Here is a 7,667-nt window from a genome sequence, read left to right as displayed (position 1 = left end):
ATAAATTTGCATAACCAATTCCTTAATTAACTGCTAATTGGTTAACAAAATCGTGTGGAATATTTCTTAGGAATGTACGATAATGCCCTAGCCCTAATTTGGAATTAAGCAATTTTATTGGTTCTCACACTACTTACGTTAAAAACATTTTGTATTTGATCCTAAATCCTGGTTTTTATTACTTATTATTTTTTACAAATACTAATTTTATTTTATTACTTATACTTTTCATACAAATAACGTGATGTTACCTCTCTATTTAAAATGGGTACTTTTGTATCAATTATTTTTGTTTTCACGTTAAAAAAGCACTATTTTTATTTTACAAATAAATTTGCATTTTTTAAGATTGTTTTCAATTTCTCATTTTTCTAATTTTCTTATTTGTGGGGTCCTTTAGCAACACTATGACTACTGATTGGCGTTAAAGGATTCACAATTCATTTTTTACCAGCATTCATATAATTACTCTAAAAATTATTAATATTTCTATTTTTTTAATTAAATAATAAATTTTATATATCTATCATTATATTTTCTTTCATCTTTTTCACTCAAAAACCACGTTTAGAAGTTTCTAAAAAAGTTACGTGGTGTGGGTGTAAATGCTTGTAGTCATGGTCAACATTACTTTTTGGTCATTTAAAAATCCAAAATAAATAACTCATACTCAACAAGCAGCATTGTAAATCGGATGATGATGATGATGATGATGATGATGATGAACCCCATTGATCTTCAATTCTTCTCATCCCTAAAGAAAATTAGAAGAAACCCATGTCCAAATTCATGCGTACAACACTTCCGATCACTCAAATCATTACCAATTAGCAACTCCCATGAAACCAATTACACTTCATTCCAATCGTCTAAAGAATTAGCACGCTCACTGGTTCAAGAATTCAACCCCAATATCACAGTTGAAGAAGCCATAACCCCACCCAGTTCATGGTACACATCCCCTCATTTTCTCTCTCTTGAATTCGATCAAGTCTTCTCCAAAGGATGGCAGGCAGTTGGTAACTAATAATCACATCCTATCTGTATTAATATTTTACACTTTGACCTCAAAACTCAAAACTTTACATTTTGAATAATAATAATAATAATAATATTATTAAATGCCCTGGGTGCTGTTTAGGGTGTACTGCACAACTTCAAGAGGCTAACACTTTCTTTACTGGAAGGTAATTAAATTTTGATTTTATTGACCACTTATGTCAATTGATTAACTTAGGATGTGACAGATTAGGAATTATAGAATACGTGGTGTGTCATGATGAGAATGGTGAGTTGCGCGCGTTTCATAATGTTTGTCGCCACCACGCCTCGCTTCTGGTTTCTGGAGGTGGAAAAGGATCTTGCTTTACATGCCCTTACCATGTAAGTTTAACTTCCACTATCGGATTTTTGATTCATATTCGAGCTCGGTTTTTTAAATAAATGAACAAACATTAATAATCTTTTCAGGGATGGACATATGGATTAAATGGATCACTTCTGAAAGCAACCAGGATCACAGGGATAAAGAACTTCAATGTTAAGGAGTTTGGGCTCGTTCCTTTGAGGGTGGCGGTGTGGGGCCCGTTTATCCTTCTCAATCGTGAAACAGAGTCATGACAAGGTTGTGATGGTGACGTGGGGATGGAATGGCTCGGTAGCGCTTTGGAGATATTAAGCACCAACGGGGTCGATACTTCTCTAAGTTATCTTTGCAGACACGAGTATACTATCGAGTGTAATTGGAAGGTTGCTTTCTTTTCTTAGAGTAGTTCAAATATGTCAAATACTATGATTATTAACAAGATGGGAGTGTTTGAGTGTGTTTTGCAGATCATTTGTGAAAATCACTTAGATGGCGGATATCATGCACCTTTCGTGCACAAAGATCTTCCTGGTCTTGATCAGCTGGACTCTCTTTCTACGACAGTATGTTTGCTACCTTTTAATTTTCTATCATACTCACATTTAATGCTAATGCTTCAATTGACATGTAGTTGATAGTTTAAAATACTTTGATTTGAAGGTATATGAGAAAGTAAGCATATTGGGTCAGGAAGCTGTTGATAGGGTTGGATATGAATCCTTATATGCATTCATTTATCCAAACTTCATTGTGAATAGGCAAGTTTCTCCATTTAGTCTTGTGTTTCTACACAATGGTCCGGTCCCTGTTGCATCAGGTGATCAGGGTCTAATTGTTTCTTGTTCTAGCTAGGTACGGGCCATGGATGGACACAAATCTAGTACTTCCGTTAGGACCCAGAAGATGCAAAGTGATTTATGATTACTTTCTTGACGCGGCTCTTAAGGTAAGCTGTTAACTGCACCCTGCGTGGATCCAATTCTATATATGCACGGTGGTGCATAACGAATAATGGATTGTTGTAGGATGATGAAGCTTTTGTGGCTAATAGTTTAGAATACAGTGACAAACTTCAGGTATGCAAAGATCATATGGATTTCTGGCTGTTGTGCTATGTGAATGTGACCTTATGACATATGACTATCAGGGCCGGTTTTGGGCCTGTGCAGGCCGTGCAGCCGCACAGGGCCCAAATCCGGAAGGGCCCATAATAGTTTTGATCAGCAACAGCCCAACCAGCCTGAGGTCCAACAGTCCAGCATTTAACAAACACCGGTTTAGTCCGGGCCCAAATATAAAATCGTAGGCCCAAACAAATTTAAACAAATAAGAGTATTAAGACATTGAATGAACATATATCAACCTTTTTTAGGGTTCGATGAAATGCATCACTGGCTTCTTTGTTTATCCTCTTTACATTTCTTTTCTTCTTTTTTTTTTCATAAATCAACATTATGTTATCTTTTTATGGAGATATTTGTCTCTCATATTGAAATATGGACACTTTTGCATCTTGTTTAACTATTTGGACGACACTAAGGAGGAGGTTTATCTAAATATCACTTTTGCATGTTTATGCTTTATGCATTTACGTATATCATCTTTGTTTAATTATTTAATTTGTAATTGTTTGTATTCAGTTGAAAAAAAACATGCTTAGTTTAAGTAAATATGTTTATTATATAATATTAAAACTGGGACGTTTTCTCGTATTGAGTTATGATTATTTGAAATTGAAGCAAATTTTGATTACGAGGTATTGTTATGAATTATGTCTTGAACTTTGAAATTATTTGATTAGGCTTATCCTTTATGAATTTGAGATTTTAGCTTAACAATTTTGTATGTTCTATTATTGATTATGTATGTGTGCGCACGTGTAGTTTATATTAGGGCCCATTTTTTTCCTCGCACAAGGCCTATAAAGACACATGCAATCTCAGGGATGGCCCTGATGACTATATTATTTATGTGATTTGTAGAGGGAAGATTTTGTGGTGTGTGAATCGGTGCAAAGAGGGTTGGAGTCACCGGCTTATGGCAGTGGTCGATATGCTCTGATGGTAGAGAAGGCCATGCATCATTTTCATTGTCTGCTGCATCAAAATCTCAACAAATGATGTTTCTTTTGGTGCTGATAACTTATGTTTCATGTTAAGTTCACTAAGTCATTGTTATTGGGTCTCAATATGTGTTAATAGGTTGTTATAGCCTATAGGTACACTAAGTCATTGTATGTTATATTAGGTGTTAATAAGACATGCAATATAACACATGATACAAAATATATAAGGCATTATCTTTCAGATTGTATTGAAAAGTTCAAACATTTTTTTAGTTATGTCACAAAGTGTTTTTTTTTTTTTTTTTTTTTTTTGCATTGTAGGATATGTGGTGTCCAAGACATACTTTTAATTCGATGTTATAGTTCAATTAATAGTTTAAGAATATTTAATAAAGTTACGAACAGTTTAACGAAATTAGAGCCTAGCTTTTCAAATGACCATCAATATTATATTGTGCTACTTTTTTGGAATAACTATACGCTTAACGAATAAGGTTTTGCTTTGTATTTAGTAAAAGAACGATACGGTAGAGTTTCTTAATAGAGAACAAAGAATTTAAAATTAAAACTTTGGGCTAGCTTAAGATTTGCCCAAGACAAAAACTTTAGGTTTCGCAATTTAGCCTTTAGGGTTTAACAATTCTGATTTGTAATCTTTCGTCACATTCTTTGAATTTTATTGCAACTTAAGGTGTTATAAACTTATATGTGTTGTTTTAAATAGGCAAATTAATTAATTTACACAAGTTTTATTTATTTTCATATATTATGAAAAACCTTAAAACGAGTTTAAGCTTGGCTTGAGCACGTGTAGTACCTTAAACGCGCTAACGCTCGGTTCGAGCTTTTGTGGTATCTTGAACGAGCAAAAGCTCAGCTCAAGCCCGAATAGGTACAGTGTAATATTAATAAATAGAAGTCAAAAAGAGGTTACAATTAAAAATACACAAGGCTCGATCACAATAACTAAACGAGCTTAGTTTGAGGCTCAGGCTCGAGCCAAGCTTGAAAACGATCGGCTTGTTTATTGGTCGTAGATCAAGCAGCTCGGAAGCGGCTCGGCTTGGGTCATTTGGCGGGAAGGATAGATTTGATTGGACAAAAGAATGATAAAGCTTATGAGCAGTGTCACCTTCTATATGTTTATATTCACTGCTGTTAACGTTATTATTTATTTTGTTTAATATTCATATTTATTTATTATTTGGCTTTGGTTACTAATCTGCATCAGGTGGCGTAAATTACTATCCAATTGGTGCATTGGTGACTAACAATACCTGCATGCTTCAACTAAACATTTCTGGCAGCCGGATTCCCACTAAAGTTAAAACTTAACTGGTATAACGTTAATTTTGTATTTGTGTTTAATTTTATTAAATAAGCTTTACTTGAACTCATTTAAGTTCAGTTCGAATGGCGGGCTTCAGCAATTTGATCTCGAGTAACTCACGCACAGCTTGGCTTGTTTACACCTACATTTAGTTAGCTTGAATTCTTATATATTTTTTTTATGTTATATTATTTTTACTTGTGTATCAGAGGAGCTAACTTCGGAATCAGCTAGAAACAGTGGTGGATGTACCATATGAGGTGGGGGTAGCCTCCGCTCTACCCTCAACGTTTTGCTGTTAGTGTAAAAAAAAAATTTAGTAACATTATCCCTGTGTATTTTAAGCCCAACCAATTTAATAATTAAACCTAACAAAAGCCCAAGCCCAAACCAAAAAACCAAATAACCCAAATAATACAAAAAAAAAAAAACGGACCTTAGACCTGTTACGCTGCTCAGCCTCTGAGCCTCACAATATTGTAACCAGCCACCACGACGACACCTCCAGCCACCTACCTCCAGTCCGCCACTAGCCACTCCATCTCCGGCCTCTCCATCTTTCCGGTAAGATTTATTGTATTTAGGGATTTAGGGTTATGTTTAAATTGTAATTAATAGGGTTTATGTTTAAATTGGAATTGATTAGGTATTTAGAGTTATGTTTAAATTGTAATTAATTAGGGATTTACCCTTTAGCAACCTTTTTAAACGTCAAAGAAAAAAAACGATGACATCGGTTCATCACCAAGTTTAAATATTCCAACTTCAAGTTCAAACATGTGTGACTCTTTTATTTTCTTATTTAATTAAATATTGTGTTTATTAATATTTTTGTTGAGTAAACTTTAAAACTACTCATTAACAACATGCGTTTGATCTGATTGAAAGATATCAATAAAATCATTGTATTAGTAAGCTAATAAGTTTGAATAATTTTACAATATCATTAAGCAAACAAGTTTAGGTTATTTTGATGCGACCAGTTATAAACCAACTTGTTTTGATCCGCCATTGCAAATAAGTTAACCTGGTGTCGGTACGCTTGTAACACGAAGCCGAGCCCGGGACGCGCCAAACGCGTAACTAGACACCTACATGAGAAAAACGCATTACTGGGCTCCACTACTCGTGAAACGCGTAATCAGGCCCCATAAACGCGAAACTGGTAAAAAAAATTTTTTTTCTTAATGTACGGTTAAAAAAAAGTTTACGCTATCCCTGAAATTATTTTCTAAATCCGCTACTGACTAGAAAGGTGCAAAACCACACAGTTACAAATGAAATGACAACTTGAATAGAATGAAGATTTAGTTAGTACAGTATATGTAGTTTTGTAGTAGGTCATGAACTTGTGGTCATATCCTTAGTAGAGTGTTTGCTTCAAATTGGTTATGGAATTCGATCATGAGCCATTTATATGTTGTAAAAAGGGTTTTTGATGAATTTGGTTCTCGGTTCTAGGCGTGATGGACGTGTTTATTCTCTCATAAGACGTGTTTGAAATTTTATTTATTTTAACAATTGGTAACACATTTATTGAAGCATGCATAAATTTCAACATCTCAAGTCATATTACAATTTGACCATTTATTTTATACCTTGATCAGATTCTGAATAACTCTAAAATAATAGTTTGATAGTCAAACTTTTATAAAGAATTTATTAGACCAAACTCTTCTTTTTAGATAGACATGTAGATGAGATAATTGATGTATATGGCTTATAACAAAAGTTGGTCTCATCACAATGAGAGTAGTTGATATGCAAATTTTTATTTTCAAATTACTATGATTATGAATGGTATTTTCTTTCGTGTGTTCAAATTTTTGTTTTAAATTACTATGTTTAGGACTGATGTTTTTTCATTCGTTTATGCGTTATTACTTAATTGAGATATATAAGACTCATGACATAAATAGACGACATCAATGGTAAGAACAAGAAAATAAACAGATGCACCATACAATATATCACGAATGAGTTGATAAACTAACTATAAAATGACTATTGCATTGTAAATTGTTGTTGTCGCTCCATCGTGCGTGTTTTCAACTAGTATATATATATATATATATATATATATATATATATATATATATAGGGATAGGATTAAGAGAGAACTCTTTCTTAGAGAGAGAACCAGAGAACTAATAAAAAATATTTTAATTTAATTACAAAAATGTTTTTAAAGTTTTTTTCTTTCAGCCTTCTTATTTGTTGTTATTCTTCACTAGAAAAAAAATATAAACATAGAAAAAATAATTAAAAAAAACTCGTTGTAGTGCACATATGCAATACATCGACTTTTTTTTATTGCATATACGTACTATTGTGTATTTTGATATTTACAATAGTGTTGAACAGCATATATGCAATTGTTTGTATTGTATACATGCAATAGTGTTATATTATATACAAAAATTAAAAAAACCGATACAGTGCGTATGTGCATTAGCGTTGTATTACGTATATGCGATACTGTGTGTTGCATACAATTATTAGTGTTGTATTTGCATATATTTGATAGTGTGTATTGTATAATGCAATTGTGTTGTGTTATATGTTATAAAGCATTATTGTATGATAGTGTGTATTGTATAATACAATTGTGTTGTATTATATGTATAAAACAGTATTGTGCATATGAAATACACATTAGTGCACATATGCACTACATCGACCGTTTTCTTTAAGGAACAATATCATCTTATTAAAAGGAAAGAAAAAAATTCAAAAAAATATTTTTTTTTTAAAGTTAAAAATAATTCTTTATTAGTTCTCTAATTCTCTCTTTAAGAGGAGTTATCTCTATATCTCACTCCTATATATATATATATAGAGAGAGAGAGAGAGGATGGGTATCATTACAAAACTCTTAAATTATTTAAGAACTTGAAGGAACTCTT

At 32.7% G+C, this 7,667-nt stretch overlaps 1 pseudogene across 1 annotated transcript; it reads left to right on the top strand.

The window, feature by feature from the left end:
- Positions 1-694: 694 nt before the first annotated feature.
- Positions 695-3,562, top strand: LOC143619726 (choline monooxygenase, chloroplastic-like; annotated as a pseudogene). The gene is made up of 9 exons (XR_013151229.1): positions 695-1,019; positions 1,142-1,187; positions 1,248-1,383; positions 1,471-1,749; positions 1,834-1,929; positions 2,027-2,124; positions 2,219-2,312; positions 2,392-2,442; positions 3,349-3,562. The product of XR_013151229.1 is annotated as a choline monooxygenase, chloroplastic-like (transcript).
- Positions 3,563-7,667: the final 4,105 nt, after the last annotated feature.

Source organism: Bidens hawaiensis, unplaced genomic scaffold (genome assembly GCF_021521415.1).
Source record: "Bidens hawaiensis isolate Kalapana, Puna unplaced genomic scaffold, B.hawaiensis_p1.1 tig00002507_1, whole genome shotgun sequence".
NCBI lineage: Eukaryota > Viridiplantae > Streptophyta > Magnoliopsida > Asterales > Asteraceae > Bidens > Bidens hawaiensis.
The sequence above is the reverse complement of the archived record's forward strand: the minus strand, read 5'-3'. Positions and strand labels throughout refer to the sequence as shown.